At 36.5% G+C, this 19,272-nt stretch overlaps 1 pseudogene; it reads left to right on the top strand.

Moving 5' to 3' along the window:
• The window catches only part of LOC101829879, a 59,581-nt pseudogene extending 40,660 nt beyond the window's left edge, over nucleotides 1-18,921 (top strand).
• Nucleotides 18,922-19,272: the final 351 nt, after the last annotated feature.

Raw genomic sequence — 19,272 nt, 5'->3', positions numbered from 1 at the left:
ATGAAGGGTGATGTTTCTCTGATTTCTTTCTGAACCCATTTATCTTCTATATATGTAGGAGGGATACTAATTTTCTTGAGTTAATCATGTATCATGTCATTTTTATTGATCGAGTTTATCAGATGTATGAGTTTTTGGGTAGAATTTTGGGTTCACTTATGTAAACTATCATATTATCTGTAAATAGTGAAAGTTTGACTTCTTCATTTCTAATTTGTATCCTCCTGATCCCCCTTTATTTTCATATTGCTCTATCTAGAATTTCAATTACAGTATTGATGAAATATGGAGATACTGGACAACCCTCTCTTGTTCTTGATTTTAGAGGGATCACATTGAGTTTCTCTCCATTTAATTTGACATTGGTTGCTGGCTTCCTGTATATTGCCTTTATCATGTGTCCCTGATCTCTCCAAGACATTTTTCATGAAGAGGTGTTGGATTTTGGTGAAACATTTTGAGCATCAAGTGAGATGATCGTGTTGCTTTTTCTTTTTCAGTTTGTTTATATGGTATATTATATTGACAGATTTTTGCATGCTGATCCATCCTTGCATCTCTGGTATGAAGCCCACTTGATCATGGTGTATGGTTTTTATGATGTGTTCTTGGATTTAGTTTGCTAATATTTTATTGAGTATTTTTGAATCAGTGTTCATGAGGGAGATTGATTTGGAAATATCTTTCTTAGTTGTGTGGTTTGGGTACCAAGGTAATTGTAGCCTCATTAAAAGTGTTTGACAATGACCCTTCTGCTTCTATTATGTGGAATAATTTGAGGAATATTTGTTTTTTATCTCATCTTTGAATTTCTGGTAGAATTTTGCAACTAAGTCATCTTAGTTGTCTTTGTTGTTGTTGTTGTTGTTGATTTCAGCCCTCAATTTTCTTATTTCCTGACATTTACTCTTCCGGAACGAATTTGCTTCCTTTTGTCCTAGAGCTTTCAGGTGTGCTGTTAATTCTCTAGTGTGACTATTCTCCAGTTTATGTGGATGCTTAGTCCTATGAACTTTCCTCTTAGCACTGCTTTCAAACTGTCCCATAAGTCTGGGTATGTTGTGCCTTCATTTTCATGGAATTCTAATAAGTATCTAATTTCTTCATTTCTTCTTTGACCCAGCAGTGATGCAATTGTGCATTGTTCAATTTCCATGAGTATGTAGGCTTTCTGCAATTTGCGTTGTTGTTGAATTCTAACTTTAAACCATGGTGATCTTGTAAGATACATGGGGTTATTCCATTTTTTTTTGTATCTATTGAGGTTTGCTTTGTTGTTCAATGTGTGATCAATTTTAGAGAAGTTTCCACATGGTACTGAGAAGATATATTCTTTTGTGTTTGAATAGAATGTTCCATACATGTCAGGTAAACCAAATTGAGTCAAAAGTTGTATTAGTACTTTTATTTCTTTGTTAAGTTTCTGTCTGGTAGTCCTATTCAATGGTGAGAGTGGGATGTTGAAGTCTCCCACTATAAATGTGTGGGAGAATATGTCTGATTTGAGTTTTAGTAATGCTTCTTTTATGAATGTGGGTGCTTCTTTTTATGTATTTGAGGCATAGAGTTAAGAAGTACTGCTAGTTTACAACAACTGTCATCTTGCCAGAATCTAAGACCATCTGGGTAGAGAGGCACAATGAAGTGTTCTACAATGGCTTCACTTGTGAATACATCTGTGTGGGATTGTCTTCACTAAGTTAATCAGTGTGGGAATAGCAGTCCACTATGGGCAGCACCATTTCCTACTTGATTGATCCTTAACTGTTTAAGAATGAAGGATAAGCACAAGAAGCAAACACCATGTATGAAAATATTAGTTTCTCTGTTCTTGACTGTGCTCTTATGTAATAACTGCTCTAAGTTTCTGCCTTGAGTCCTGTGTAACATAGAACTTCGTCCTGAAATTGTAAAGTGAGTAAACCCCTTCTTTCCTAAGTTGTGTTTTATCAGGATATTCTATGGCAGCAACAAAAATAAATTAGAATCTGATGACATGCTGAAGAGAATGAATAAAGCTCCAGTTGCTATTGTTTGTGCATGCAGAGACAGGCATTCTAAAATTGCAAAAACTCTTAAATACTTTTCTCATCAAGTTTCCATAACTCCATCTCTAACAAATGATTTCACTCAAATATATGGAGAACTTAATGTATCAGCTTGTATATAGCAATAAACCTTTCTTGACTGCGTAATTCAGGTGTTTTCAAGGTGTAGCATACATAGATGCAAATGCAAGCATACATGTGTAAAGTAGTATTCTTTATTATTGGATGGATTACTCTCCATGTATTCTGTCATTTATAAGTAGAACAAATGCATGAGTTAGTGATTCTCCAGGCCTAAGTCCTTCTAGTACTTAAAAAGGCCTTCTGGGAGATATGCTATTGTTTTACTTCAGTCAGTGAAATAGAAATAAAGTACTTCTTCAGATTTAGGCTATCCCTTAAAATTGTTACTATGTATGGAGTTTTCTTCATAGTTTATGATTATATGTTCAGAAAAACTTATGTGTGGAGCATGTATTACTGATCGAAACTCATTTTGTTAAAAGTAAATGTAACATATTACCATTAGTAACTGAAATCCTTTGATAACAATTCTTTTTCAAAGATTAATTAGTATGCTAATATATCATGTTTTAGTTATAGTGCCTATTATTTACATACTTGTATCAGTCAGACTTTCAAATTTACATAGAGGAAAAGTACAGAAAATATACATTTACATTGCTATTATTTAAGTCAAGAAAACAAATTTTATACCTGTGTTTTCCCTAAAAAGTTTAATCTTGAATCTTTACTTACTATCTATAGTTAGTGTCTAGTTTGCTTTCTTATGGATTTTTATCCTTTATGTTTAAGTCTTTTTCTAACAAGTTCCATACTAATTCTTATGTGTGCTAATAGTACATGGAATTTGTCATGTTTTATGAATATGTATGCTACTATTGACAAATTACATCAAGAAGATTCCAGGAAAGACAGGAATAGCAGCTTCTAATCAGAGATCATGAGGTTCTATAATGACACAGGCTCACTTTCTTTAGAAGAAAAGCACATTATCTAATATTCATAGTACTATGCCTACAGTGAGGTATTAATTCATATGCAGAGTTACAGAGGAGCCACAACAATCAACAATATTATGACTCACATTTCTAATTCCACCTATCTTTACATGCAAACTAACCATAGCTGCACTATCACACAACTACCAACTACTTTAAAACAATTTAATCATAGCTGTATTATCAGAGAAATGATGAAGAACATCTATGACCTTAGCTGTGTGGTCACAGAAATAATCAAGAACATTCATGACCATGACATGTCATGGTAACAGTTACCAACATCCTTTGTTGTTTATTTAAGGCATAGAAAAAAGTGAAGGAAATTTATACACGTGTGTAATATAGAATTATGGATACTTTACATTGTCATAAATTTACTCAGTGGGCACCAAATATTTACCCTCTTAACAGAGGGGAAATTGGAGAGACTCAGAGTGAGTTATCTTCCTAATGTAGCCATGGAATTATGGTACATGTAATGTGTCACATTGAAATGGCTAAATCTTTTAACTCTGCTGCTCATTTCTGTGAATGTTGTGTTTCAAGAAAACTCAGAGCTCCTTGAAATGAAAATCAATACCTTGTGCTTTGTGGAGGTTTATCAATAAAGAAGTTTCCTGAAAATTTTATGTTTTTCTATAATCTTGATTTAATATGTATTATGCAACAAAATAAATTTTTATTATTGATTCTAGTTACCATTCATTATGCAGGTCTTATTTACATTTTCTCCTAAATTTAAAAGACAGTTTATTTTCATTACAATAATCAAAACATTAAATATTGAAAATAAATCTCAGAATAAATGGGCAGAATATATTTTATTTGAAAAGTAAATGTCATTAGATATATATTTTTTGCCTTTAATATCACCACCATTATGACTTTGTGGGAATGCACATATTATAATCTGATACTTAAACACATTTGCAGTCATCAACCTGGCAATACTGGCCCACTGATTTGTGCATACACCATTTCTTACTTCTAAATGGAATTTGATTTCTTTGTTATGCTTTTGAGATATAAGATGTATGTATGTATTCAGCCTATTATGTCAATGGATGCTAGAATTGGTTCCTCGTTTCACTCACTGTGCCCTTTGGTCCATCCCTATATTGCACTTTCTGCTTATTCTCTACTGACTGCTTATAAGGAGTCTGCTCTCAACTTCTATGAGGCAAACTTTGAAATTCTGCCCATGAATGAGAATGTAGTGATTTTGCATTGCATTTTCAACATATATTTTCAGCATTCATCATCTTTTGTGATAATACTGCTGCCATGAGTGGTATCTCATCGTAGTTTTGATTTACACTGCTTTCCAGATTAATAAAATGAGTCAGTTTTATTTACCTATTAACTATTTGTATAGACATTTTAAATAAACTGCTAGTTATTTTGCTTTTGAATTTTAGTGGTTTCATCATTTAACATTCATTTTATATATTTTACTTTGTATAATTTCTATAGAACTCTTTCTGGATCATTGTATGAACATTTTATATCAAGCACTGTACTCCCCATTCTATAGCTACATCAAAACAATGGACTCACCTCTCACTGATAATAGTTCTAACATCTAGGGCTTGATTAGCATACACAGACATACATATTAATTAAGAAATAATGACAGATGTTTCCATATTAGGCAATAATACAATCATAGACTATCAGAATTCTTTATTTCTTAATTTGGAAGTGTTCTAGGATCAAGACAGCTAGGTTGAGATCACATGACAATCTGCACATGTCTAGATGTAAAATAAGTGAAGTGTGTGATCTCATTGTCTTTACGATATTTGGGAGGCCTTTTGAATGTAAGAAATCATGTCTTCGATTCATCAGCATAATAAATGGGAGTTAGAATGTATGATTTTTCTTGTTATATAGGGAATAAATGTCACATTACAAGACTATAAAGTTATATAGTTGTATGAATGGTGGAATGACATGGATTGAAACACTGTGTTCTTCCTCAGGCACACTGAGTGCTAGTCCCAAGTGACAGCACTCTGCACTGAGTTCTTGAAAAGTGCAGAATACAGGAAAAAAGTGTGGTATAGGTTGAAAACTTTCTTCCATATAGTTGTATCACAAGCTTCATTTAGTAATATTAAGATATTAGGACAGACAACTAAGAAGTCACTGAACCTTTGACATTGGATCTTGAGCTCAATCCCAGGTATTGCGTTTATTTGAAATATATATGTTACATCCTCAGCTGCTTATGAGTCCATGAAATTAATTTTCAGGTGTATGTGGTATATGTCCATACACACATACACACTCACACAAACAAACATGAAGTTTTTCAGTGATTCCTAATACAAGCAGTAAGTTGTACTATAATTAAGTTAGTGCAGATCAAACACACAAATATTGTCTTACTCTTCAATCATTCCACACTGAGTCTAATGTTCCTTATACATATTGATATTTTCTCAAGATAATTTGATATGAGTTCTTATATATCAGTAAGATATATTCTTTACTATCATATTATTCTAATTGTACTAGCACATTATATTACAGAATGACAAACGACTGTTATATAGTTATTATCGTGAAACAAATCCTCCTCATTAAACAAACATATTTGTTTGAATTGCTGTGGCTTTAATTTATTCATTAATTATATAATAGAATAAGATGACTATAACATTCCATAAATATTAATTAAAAAATAATTTCTGTAGGCATTTTCTATTGTAAGAAGCATAGTAAGTGAACAAACCTTAAAAAATTTTAGAGCAAAATATATAATAAAAAGACATATGCTTTGCAGAAAGAGGATGGTATGGGGACTGGTGGGGGGCATGGGAGGATGAGAGGCAGGGGGAACTGGGATTCATATGTAAAATAAGGTTGTTTCTAATTTAAATAAAAAGAATCTAGGAAAAAAGATGTGCTTATTTAATGGAAATCTTTTGAACAATCTTTTTCTTTTTTTAATTTAAATTAGGAACAAGCTTGTTTCACACATCAATCCCAGTTCCCTCTCCATTCCCTCCTACCCTGCCACTGACAACCCCCACAATCACCCAAATAATCCCCATTTCACTCCCCAGGGAGGGTGAGGCCCTCCATAGGGCATCTCCAAAGTCTGTCATATCATGCAGGGCAGGGCTTAGAGCCTCGCCCATGCTGAGAGAGTATCCTTCCATATGGAATAGGCTCCCAAAGACCATTGCTATGCCAGGGATAAATACTGATCTACTACCCAAGGCCCCATAGATTGCCAAGGCCTCCTCACTGACACCCACATTCAGGGGGTCTGGGTAAGTTCCATGCTAGCCTCTCAGACACCAGTCTGGGGTCCATGAGCACCCCCTTTTTCAGGTCAGCTCTTTCTGTGGGTTTCCTGAGAATGGTCTTGACCCATTTGCTCATCATTCCTCCCTCTCTGCAACTGGTTTCCAGGAGTTCAGTTCAGTGTTTAGCTGTGGATGTCTGCCCCTGCTTCCATCAGCCACTGGATGAAGGCTCTAGGATGACATATAAGGTAAATGTCAATCTCATTGTTGGGGAAGGGCTTTTAAAGTAGCCTCTCCACTATTGATTGTATTGCCAGTTGGTGTCATCCTTGTAGATCTCTGGAAATCTCATTAGTATCAGATCTCTCCTCAAACCTATAATGACTCCCTCTATTATGGTATCTCTCATCCTGCTCTCCTCTATTCTTTGCCTGACTCAACCTTCCTGCTCTCCCAATTCTTCCTCTTCCCCCTCTTTTCTCTCTCTCTTTCTCCCTGCTCCCTCTCTACTCCCTGCATTCTCCCAATCCTCATAGTATATCCTGTTCCATTGTCCTTCTCCGGGGTACCATGCATATCTCTCGTAGGGTCCTCCCTCTTTCCCATACTCTCTGGTGGTGGGATTGTAGGCTGGCAATCCTCTGCTCCATGTCTAAAATTCACATATGAGTGAATACACACCATGTCTGTCTTTTTGTGACTGGGTTACCTCACTCAGTATGATTTATTCATGTGTATTTTAAATTGTATGAGTGTTTTGCTTGTCTGTGTACTTGCACATCATATTTATGCCTAGTGGCCAAAGAGATTAAAAGAGGGAGTCAGATCCCAATGTACCGGAGTTACAGATATTTCTGAACTACCTTATGGGTGGTGGAAACCAAGCTTTGTCGTATGAGAAGAGGAATAGTTCTTAGCTGCTGAGCCTCTTCTGTAGTCCTTGTATAGTTGTTAAAATAGATGACAAATGCCATTATAAGATAATTTATTTTGTAAATTTATATGTCTACACATTAGGAAAAATGTAATCGTTGGCTATACCAATGACCGCCAAATCTAAGCATATTACTTGGTGATACGGATAGGTCACTTGAGAAGAAAATGGCACATAATTTTAAAAATAATAATTCCATTGTACTGAGAATATGAAAGCATCTTGCAATTCAATTAACATATATCCCAAAAGTGATAACTTTTAACTGAATATTCAAACTACATAGCTCTTCTAATATAAGTCAAGTGTCAGTCTAGAATACTCTTAATTATTACTATTAAGTCTTTCTATGATTTAGCTATTAAAACAGATAACTGAAAAAATGTATGAACTTTTTCAGTAAAGTAAGAAATAAAATTAAACACACAGGGAATTATTCCATTGTTCTCCATGAAATCTTCTATAATACTATACTCTTATTTCAGCCAACTAAGAATATAGTATTAAGCAACATATGGGAGGGAGGAAAGTGGACTGAAATTTTAATGGAAGTCAATGATGTAAGAAAAGAGTTTTTATGAAATAGAACACAAAAATACTGTTAAAGGTATTTAGTTTTCCATCAAATTTTCACAACACAGCATAAGGACCATCTGTATAGCTACATTTACTCTTAGCTTAAGAAACTGCTTCAGTTGGGTGGCGGTGGTGCACGCCTTTAACCCCTGCACTTGGGAGGCAGGGGCAGGAGATCTCTGTGAGTTCAAGGTCAGCCTGATCTACATGTGCAAGTTCCAGGACAGGCTCCAAAGCTACACAGAGAAACCCTGTCTCAAAATCAAGCAAACAAACAAAAACAACAGCAACAAACAAACAAAAAGGAAACTTTCACTGAGTGAATCTAACATGCAAGACTGGTGGAATGTAAATTTCTGCAGGAAAAAATATTTTATCAACATGTGTCAAAACTCCACAGATTTTGTTGGGAAAGAATAATAAATATGTCTTGGCCATCAAGTTGATGGCATATTAAAATCTGTAAAACATATAATGTTTGAATGAGTAGTTTTGGTTTTACAAATTATGCTTACAATATGAATGCAGTAAACTTCAGTCAAAATACTAAGGGGCTACATGCCTGAAAATAAGCTATTCACTTAAATTGTTTCTTCTACTATTACTACTACCACTAAAACAAAATTTACAAGTATAGTGGTTTCTAAGCAATGGTTGATATCAGACAGCATTTTACATGCCTTATAGAGAAAACAATATTTTATAATTTAAGAAGTTTTGAGGGTTTAACACTATTATTTTCAGCCTAGTTTACACAAGAGAAATATTTCTATCCCATAAGTGTTTTTCAACCACCCATGCTAACATTTCTCTCCTAGTTCCTGTCTACCATCTTGTCTGTCATCCCACACATTGAGATTCTGCTGGGACACTGACTATGGGCCTTTTATTTGCTGAGGTACAATATAATGTCTAGTAACACAATCATTAAGAAAGACAGAATAAGGAAAAATACGTATCATAGAGCATATGGGATAATTGGAAATTTGTAGAAAAGGTAAAAGATAATAACAGAGAAAAGAATCAATGGAGGTGGAAGCAAAGAAAGGAAGGAGAGAAAAATGAAAGGAATTGTAGGAGGGAGGAATGAAGAAAGAAAAAAGAATGAAAGGAAATAATGGTGAAACAGAATTTAGGATTATCTATGGATCCTAAAGTTCATAGATGATGAGCTCAAAGCTGATTTAACATACTGTAGTCTCCTACCCATCCCTCTGCCTTAAGTGTCTGGCTTTAAGCAAAAGGCACCAATAACTCTCTAAAATAGCTTGCACAGATTTTAATATATGCTTTGCTTACTACTGACCAAAACTTATGGCATGTCTTCCATTTCAAGAATAATAATTAACTACAGTAGAAATATATGTATTTTAGAATCATTTCTAAATGTGTATTTTAATTTGATTTAACTGTATATTTTAAAATAAATACACTCAAAACCTACTCTACTAATGGAAGCCAACATTTGTTTATAAATACAACATTTCAAATAGAATACTTATTTCAGCAAGTTCTTGAGGACAATACATTTCCATTTTACTCAACTTTCCAAAAATATAAAGTGCTACCCATCACAATTTAGCATGTACATAATGTTATTCTCCATTACATGTGATTGACACAGCCATGCATATACTATAATAAAATCTGCCAGTGTGGCAATTTTCATTTGACAGGTTTCTTTAAAAAAATCTTTCTCAGGAAACCAATTAAAACTTTTCTTCATTTTCATTTTATTTTACTACTTTGTAACAGCTTAGTTAGTGGGGTACTTCCTGTAAATTTTTAGCAAAAAAAATGACAGCACAAAGAAATTAAACAATCCAGAAACAATCATTTCTATATGCTACTTGCTTTCTCCTTAGCTGCTGTCTGTGCTAATATGACAAGTATGTCACTTGAGGACTGGAATTTGATGTCCACCAAATCAGCCTGTAAATTAGCTAAGGATCACTTTTTAAAGACTTTAATAAAAGGAGAAATTCTGCATAGCTGGAGAATGCTCACAGACAAGTGTCATAATGCTTTGCAATAAACATAAAAAAGTTGATAGTGTTAACATGTCTGTGTTTAGAAATTCACTAACAAATGATAAAAACATAAAGAGATGTTAAATAAAAACAGTGATGAGTCAAACTATTTTGGAGAACAACGTAAAATGAGATTACTGAGTTATTCTCAGTAGTATCAGTGTGGCTCAAGTCATTTCCTGGAAAGAAATTGCCTATGTACTGTAGTATAATTTTCTGTGCTATTTCAATATGCAGATAAAACTCTTTAGAGATATGAGTTCTGTTAAAATATCAAATAAGAGCACTGCATATATCTAGCCATACCCTAGAGTTTTTTTTGTTTGTTTGTTTTGTTTTGTTTTTGTTTTTACGAGACAGGGTTTCTCTGTATTGTTTTGGAGGCTATCGGTCCAGCCTGGCCTCGAACTCACAGAGATCCTCCTGCCTCTGCCTCCCGAGTGCTGGGATTAAAGGCGTGTGCCACCACCGCCAGGCTGCCATACCCTAGAGTATACACTTTGTTTTGTTTTGTTCTGTTCTGTTCGGTTTGTTTTATTTCATTTCTGTTGAGCTTTTCTTGCTCAAAGTATTATTTCTCAGCTCAATGATGCAGCACTAAGTAACAGTTCTCTGCTTGTGAACCATGACACCAGAAATTAAGACACACATTTTTGCTCCTGAGAATTTCATATAAGTACTATATTTGCGTAATTCCCCCCCACTTTTTTTGCTCCAACATCTCCTGTCCCTCCCACCACTTACAATTTGGGGGCTTATCCCTGGAGAAGACTGATTTTCCTTACCTCAGCAATCATTAGGTGCCTGTAGCCTTTCATCTAGGATTGTGTCATTTTGAGATTCCCCTATCCAGGATGCCTGGTGTTGTCATTCTTTAGGACTTGGTGAAACTTTTTTGAAGAAGTTTCATGTCTGCAGCTCTTCTATCAGTCATGGCTAGAGTTAGAGTATCAGAGATGAATTTGTTCCAACTACCATGGCATAAATCCACATAGATCATCATCGCTATTCCACAATATGTGTGTGCAACTATTCCACCTTTGAGGATATATTGGAATCATTCAATCAAAGGAGCAGAAAAACTTACTAGCATAGCCAGTATAATTGTATCTAATGTTTGCCTTAAGGAAACTCATTTATGACCCATTTTCCTAATCATTTGACCCTTACAAAATTAGTGATAATCAAACCTAACTTGGGTGGAGGCAGAAGTCTCTGTGAACATCCTAACTTTATATCCCATTCAAAAGAGGAAATGATTGGCACAACAGAGCTCTTAGTCTGAATAGATGATTAAAGGCAGGTGGAATATTAATAATACCAAACACTATAAAACCAAGCAAACTCTCAAAACTAACATGGTGGATAAAAATAAGCATCAGTATTCCAGCTAAATGTAATATCTCCCAAAAGTCATAGCAATTAGCAATTCCATATAAATAAAACATTAAATGTAAATGAATTCAATTTACTAATAAAAAGACCAAGACTACTGATTGGAATTAAAAAATAGAACTAGCTCTTTTGTGACAATTTTAATTAAAGCACCATACAAAGCTGCCACCACCACTGATGCTAGGGATTGGACTGAGGATCAACATCCACCTGCTGAGTGCTCCATTAACGTGGAGGACACAAATAAGTACAGCATTATGGAAGAATTTGCAGAGGAATCCAAGATCAATGAAAGCATGAAGCATCAGGATGATGGTAAATATTAATTGGAGGCTTGAACTGGAACACAAGCTACAAAATTCTGACTAAATATTAGTCTCAATTTGGGAAAGTTGTAGAAGTCACAGTTACTTAGATCCAGTCACTGGAAGAGAAAGATTTGGATCTGTGCTTTTCCTTTTATATTTCTTTTTTGTCTTATTTATTTTTATAAATAATAATTATTTTTTATTTAGGTTAGAAACAATCTTGTTTCGCATGTCAATCCCAGCTCCCTCTCCCTCCTCTACTCCCCTTCCCTCCACACCAGGTCCCCCAGTCCCGCACCTAATTTCCACTCGTATTCCTAGGAAGGGTGGGGCCATCCATGTTGTATCTCCAGTAACTGTCATTTCATCCAGGGCAGGGCATAGACCCTCCCCGAAGTGTCCCATGTGAGAGAGCCTCCCATATTGTGGCATGGACACTTGAAGTCTATTTGTACATGAGGGATAAATAATACCCAAGGCCCCATAGATTACCTAGGCCTCCTCACTGACACCCATATTCAGGGGGTCTGGGTCAGTCCCATGCTTTTCACATAGCCATCAATCTGGAGTCCAAAAGCTTATGCATTGTTCAACTGTTTCTGTGGGTTAAACCAGCCCAGTCTCCTTTGCCCATCAGTTCTCTCTTTCTGACACTGGATTCCAGGAGTTCTGTTCAGTGTTTGTCTGTGGGTAACTGCCTCTGCTTTAATCAGTCGCTGGATGAAGGCTGTTTCCTAAACCCTCTGGCAGTGGGATTCTATGCTAGCACTCACCTGATTCATGTCTAAAAACCACAAATGAGTGAGTACACACCAAGTTTCTCTTTTTGTGACTGCATTACCTCACTCAGTATGGTTTCTTCTAGTGCCATCTATTTGCCTGCTAATTTCAACATTCCATTGTTTTTTCCCAATCTGTGGGTTGCCTTTTTGTCTTGCTGACTGTGTCCTTTGCCTTACAGAAGTTTCTTAGTTTCAGGAGGTCCCATTTATTAATTGTCGATATTACTGTCTGTGCTACTGGAGTTATGTTCAGGAAGTGGTCTCCTATACCAATTCGTTCAAGGGTGATTCCCACTTTCTCTTCTAAGAGGTTCAGTGTGGCTGGATTTATGTTGAGGTATTTGATCCATTTGGACTGAAGTTTTGTGCATGGTGATAAACATGGATCTATCTGCATTCTTCTACATGCCAGCATCCAGTTGTGCCAGCACCATTTGTTGAAGATGCTTTCTTTTTTCCATTGTATATTTTTAGCTTCTATGTCAAAAATCAGATGTTCATGCATGTATGGGTTAATATCAGGGTTTTCAATTCGATTCCATTGGTCTGCCTGTCTATTTTTGGGCCAAAACCAAGCAGTTTTCAGGACTACAGCTCTGTAATAGAGCTTGAAGTCAAGGATGGTGATGCCTCCAGTTGTTGCTTTGATTAATAAGGTTGTATTGGATATCCTGGGTATTTTGTTTTCCATATAAAGTTGAGAATTGTTCTTTCAATGTCTGTGAAGAATTGTGCTGGAATTTTGATGATGATTGCATTGAGTCTGTACATTGCTTTTGGCAGGATTGCCATTTTTACTACATTGATCCTACCTATCCAAGAGCATGGGAGATCTTCCCACATTCTGGTGTCTTCTTTAATTTCTTTCTTTAAAAACTCAAAGTTCTTGCAATACAGGTCTTTCACTTGTTTGCTTAGCGTTATGTTGTGTATGGCAATAGTAAAGTGTGATGTTTCTCTGATTTCTTTCTCAGCCCTCTTATCTTCTGTATATAGTAGGGCTACTGATTTTCTTGAGTTGATCTTGTATCCTGAGACATTGCTGAAGGTCTTAATCAGCTGTAGGAACTCCCTGGTAGAGTTCTTTGGGTCACTTATGTAAACTATCATATCATCTGCAAATAGTGAAAATTTTATCTTTTCCTTTCCAATTTGTATCCCTTTTATCTCCTTTTGTTGTCTTATTGCTCTAGCGAGAACTTCTAGTACAATATTGAAGAGGTATAGGGAGAGGGGCAGTCTTGTTCCTGATTTTAGCAGAATCGCCTTGCGTTTTTGTCCATTAATTTGATGTTGGCTGTTGGTTTGCTGCATATAGCTTTTATTATGTTTAGGAATGTTCCTGTTATCCCAGATCTCTCAAAGACCTTTACCATGAAGGGGTATTGGATTTTGTCAAAGGCTGCTTAAGCAACTAGTGAGATGATCATATTTTTGTTTCTCAGCTTGTTTATATGGTAGATTACATTGATAGATTTTTGTATATTGAACCATCCCTGCATCCCTGGAATGAAGCTTACTCAATCATGGTGGATGAGTTTTCTGACGTGTTCTTGGATCCAATTTGCCAGTATTTCATTGACTATTTTTGCATCAACGCTCATGAGGGAAATTGATCTGAACTTCTCTTTCTTAGTTGTGTTTTTGTGTGGCTTGGGTATCAGTGTTATTGAAGCCTCATAAAAAGAGTTTGGCAAAGACCCTTCTGCCTCTATTGCATGGAATAATTTGAGGGGAATTGGTAAAAGCTATTCTTTGAATTTCTGGTAGTATTCACTGAGGCCATCTGGCCCTGGGATTTTATTGGTTGGGAGTCTTTTGATGACTGCTTCTATTTCTTTAGGCGTTATAGGTCTATTTAAATTGCTTACCTGCTCTTGATTTAATTTTGGCAAGTGATATCTACCCAGAAAATTGTCTATTTCATTTAGATTTCCAAATTGTGTGGAGTACAGCTTTTCAAAATATGACCTTATGACTCTCTGGATTTCCTCAGTGTCAATTGTTGTGTCCCCCTTTTCCGCTTCTGATTTTGTTAAACTGCATGTTCATACTCTGTCTAGTTTAGTAAGTTTGGATAAAGTTTTGTCTATCTTTTTGAATTTCTCAAACAGCCAACTCTTCATTACATTGATTTTTTTGTATTTTTTTCCTAGTCTCTGCTTTATTGATTTGAGCCCTCAATTTGATTATTTCATGGCATCTACTCCTCCTGGGTCAATTTGCTTCTTTGCGTTCTAGAACTTTCAGTTGTGTTCTTAATTCTCTAGTTTAACTGTGGGAACAAGAGACCTTGGCCGGAGGCCCACTTCCCCATTCAGGCAGCTGTAACCAGTGTCTGTGACCACAGAGAAAACATGTTTACTAAAAACATGTTTACTTAAATCTATCAAGTGCCTGTAATCACAAAGAAAAACATGTTTACTGGAGCAATTGGTTCCTGATGTTTTTGGAAGTGCTCGCCCATGGGAACACCCTGACTCTGACCGTTCTGATGACTAAATGCTTCTTCCTCACACCCCCATGCCTGTCTCTGGTGTTAGGGTATATAAACAGCCAGAGTAAGAATAAAGTAAGCTTTCTTTCACCACTGACTGGTCTCTGTGTCATCAATCCCAACACCCTCTGCAGATTCTCTGCCTCAGGCTGCGTGGGCATGGCAATTGGTGATCCCACCTAGATCTGAAAGCAAGGTATGTGGACGGGGTCATCCCTTTTGCCGGCCAGGAACGGATTGGGGAAAATAAGAAAAGAAAAAATGGGGAATAATCCTGGGAAGCTTGAATTACAGTATCAAGTAAAAAAGTTACTTGAAGAACAGGGGACTACAGTCAAGGCAAAAACCCTGGAAAGCTTTCTAAAATCAATCGAATGAGTGAGTTCATGGTTCATTATGGGGGGAGGCTTAAATGTCCCAGATTGGGAAGAGGTTCACCATGATCTTCAGAAACTTTTACAAAAATAAGGACTCCAGTCAGAATCAGTTATATCCTTCTTTTTGGGTCATACCCCGAAATCAAAATTGGTCAAATTTCCAGGCTTTTGCCTCAGAGTTCACCTTCTAAGGACAAGGTGTTTTGAATTAATCTCCAGCCTTCACCAAATCCACTAAGGTTGGGAAACTAAGGGGAAAACTGAGAGATCACCCTCAGGCAAAGGGTGTATTGAATTAATCTCCAGCCTTTTGCCTGATCCACTGAGGTCAGTAAAGTAAAGGGGAACTGAGCGATCATCCTCAAAGGCTGGCCAGCAAGTAAGGCAATGAAGGTGTATTGGAAAGGGGTGCCAAGTTAGGGTTACCAGGTTAAATCTCTAGGCTTTTGCCCAACACCAAGGTCATGAAAGAAAGAGGAACCTGAGAGATCACCCTTGGGTTAAGATGGTGGATTGGATTAAATCTCCAGGCCTTCACCTGACACCAAGGTTGGGATAGAATGGGGAAGCTAAGAGATCACCCTCAGTTGGAGGGTGGATTGAGTAAATCTTCTGGCTTTTGTGTGAGGGATCATCCTCAGTTGGAGGATGGATTGAAAATGGGTGAATTGAAAATTTGTAACAGTTAGTAAACAAGGTGCTGGTATTAAGTGAAGGAAAAGGAAAAGTTAAAAGTATGTGGAATGGAGCCAGGCGGTGGTGGCACATGCCTTTAATCCCAGCACTCGGGAGGCAGAGGCAGGCAGATCTTTATGAGTTTGAGGCCAGGCTGGACCTACAGCCTCCAAAACAATACAGAGAAACCCTGTCTTGTAAAACCAAAAAAAAAAAAAAGTATGTGGAATGGAAAATACACAGAGAGTCTGGATACTGTCTGCTGTTGTGTTGTCTTTAAATTGTTTATTTGCTAAGAAAGGAACAAAAACTTCTAAATGACATTTGATTATCAATGCTGCTGAATTATATATTTTGAAAATGCTTTGACTTCTAAATTTAAATATAAGTTCAGGCTACTTGGGAAAAGAATTCTGCTTTTGTTTTCCCAGAAAATAAAAAGCTGGGGGGGTCCTTCCAGACTAGTATGGTTTGATGAAGCAAGACCACCTGAAGCCATGGCCCAGGTGATCCAACATCCAAAACAGCTGAGATGATGCAGCCTTACAGACCACAAAAACAAGAACTTCAACCGGTTTCTGTTTGTTTGTTTTGTTTTGTTTTTTTGTTTTTGTCATGTTCCCCATGGTATTATTGTGCCCCTTAATAGCAGGAATTAGTTTGGAAAGAACAATGCACACATTCCCAAATAGTGTTTAAAAAGTTTGTTTGCATTTATAATACAGGGATGGTTATTGATACAAATTTAAGGTCAATTTTGCGAGTCATCTCTAAAAACTTTTAGCCAAAATCCTGGCCTCTCTACCCTGCATCTACAGAATTACAAGGAATGGTTATGGCTGTAGCCCCTGAGTGTAGCTCAGAACTTCTCAAATGGAGGTATGATGAATAGCACACAGGACTTTTTCAACCTTTTCTTTTAATTCAAGGATTGGCTGGAGTTGTAATGTCATACAGATTTCAGTTAAGGAAGTTTCATTTCAACCAACTAATCATGACCTAGGGAAAAAGAGTAAATGAAAGTTGTATGTATGTTCTGAATGTATAGTGTGACCACACCGGTTTGTATGAAATGTGATTGTGAATGCGTGAATGTGAACTGCTTGAATTACCTTGGATATAATTAGAAGGATATTTAGGTTGCTTTGGAGATTGTTAACAAGCTACCTAAATTGCTTTGGATATAGCCAAAAGGAACATCCAGCCAGTCAATGTCTTAACAGGAAAGGTTGATGATTTGAGTCCTCAGAGCCAGTCAGTGGAAAAATAACAGATGCCTACAACATGACCTGAAACCCAAAAACAACTGTATGGAAGATTCTATAGAATTTAGCAGAGGATACAGAAAGTCTCCTAAATTTTTATGGCTGGAAAAAGAAATCAAGAGAAATGTAAATTTTTTGAGGAGAAGCCTCAGAAAAACTGCTGCCCTGTCTGATACTACCTACAAAGGAGTCAGTGTAGACACAAATTAGGTGAGAGCTTTACAAATTAGATTGTAGATTGGATTAGAAAGAGTACTCACAAACTTCAAATAATTTTCTGCCCCTTTGAGGTGGATTTCTTTGCCTTGTTCCATACCTATTATTCTTAGGCTTGGTCTTTTCATGGTGTCCCATATTTCCTGGATATTTTGTGTTAGGGATTTGTAGAACTTAAGATTTTCTTTGGTAAATTATTATATTTCCCCTAGTGTATCTTCAACACCTGAGATTCTGTCTTCCATCTCTTGTATTCTGTTGGTTATGCTTGTATCTGTAGTACCTGTCCATTTGCCCAGCTTTTCTATTTCCAGCATTCCTTTAGACTGTGTTTTTTATTGTCTCTATTTCAGCTTTCAACCCTTGTACTTTTTGAGTTGTTTCTTGTAATTTTTCCTTTTTCTTTTCCTCTCTTCCTTGCATTTGTTGAGGCTTTTGGTTTGTCTTTTCTTGCATTTTTGGATTGTTTTCTCCTCCATTTCTTTCAAATCTAGCATTTTTGGATTTTTTCCTCCATTTCTTTTATTTTTGGGGGTTGTTTTTTCTTCCATGTTTTTAAGGGATTTTCTCATATCTTCTTTGAGGGCACTTATCATTTTCATGAAGCTGTTTTTAAGGTCTTTCCCTTCTGCTTTTTCCACAATGGACTGTTCAGGTCTTGTGGGTATATATTCTCTAGTTTCTGGCGGTGTCATATTGGTGTTTTTGTTGGTGGGTGTGTTTTTGTATTGTCTCCTTCCCATCATTTCTTCCTGTGGGTGAAGAAGGAATCTCTTCCTCCCCTGGTGTGTAGGTGACCTAGGTTCCTTTCCAGTGGGTGGAAGCAGGTCCAATACCCTAGTGACTTTCCTCTTGCTTGGATGGAAGCTGTCCTAAGTATCAGGACCTTAGCAAACTCTGGGTAGGCTGCACCCTAGCCTCACCGGTCCATGGGTGGAGACTGGGACTTGGAAGCTGGTAGTCTCTGGGTGGGCTGAAATCATCAGGCATCCAGATCTGCTGTGTGCAGTGCTCAGTTCCAGTGTTTCTGCTCAGGTCACCAGAAGTTAAGCTTGCCTCACCTCCCCTGTCCGTGAGTGGAGACTGAGACTTGGAAGCTGGCAGTCTCTGGGTGGGTTTAATCCTATCGGGCTGGTATCCGGATCTGCTCTTGATCTGTGCTTTTCAAAGATGCAGCTAGTATGGACAACCTACTGGAACCATAATAATATAAACTGGTTGATAAATTGATAAATCCACTGATTCAAAGGACTAAAGTTTTAAAAGAGAAAGAACTCCCTAAAAAGGTTTTGTGAGTGAATTGGATCTAGATATTTCATAAGAATAAACAAAAGAAAAATTTGGAGCCTTTGGATAGACTGAAATTGTTGAACTTTCCATAGATACAAAAACAATGAAAGAAGGAAATTTTTTGTCACATATACAGATAAAGATCCAGAAAAGAAATAGCTGGAAAGCTGATATCATCAATGAGGTTCTTAGAAATGTGAAGTAATATTGTGCAAGTCAGAAACAGCAACAATTTGGTGGAAATAATGTCATATAGAAGACATAGTAGTAGGGGAAGTAAAGAGGTCATGGAGAAAATTAGAACCAGGGGTGTAACAACTGCTATGATTAAGGATATGAAAATTATAAAATTGCCCACAGTAGTGAGCAAAACTCTAAGGATTATGGTGCATATGATTATACTGAGTATAACTGTGGTATCTTTGTATTTGGACAGGATATGCAGACTACAACAGTTAACAGAGCACTTATGGCAAGATATCCTGAATGAATAGCAACAATCAAAATAATTACTATCCAAGTAAGGAAGACATTGGAAGAAAACAAAAGCTGTACAGAAATCATATTACTGGAAATATGTATCCTTCCAAAAGCCAT

This window comes from Mesocricetus auratus, unplaced genomic scaffold, assembly GCF_017639785.1.
Source record: "Mesocricetus auratus isolate SY011 unplaced genomic scaffold, BCM_Maur_2.0 Super-Scaffold_100029, whole genome shotgun sequence".
In the NCBI taxonomy this organism is placed as follows: domain Eukaryota; kingdom Metazoa; phylum Chordata; class Mammalia; order Rodentia; family Cricetidae; genus Mesocricetus; species Mesocricetus auratus.
This window is presented reverse-complemented; position numbering and strand designations above follow the sequence as displayed.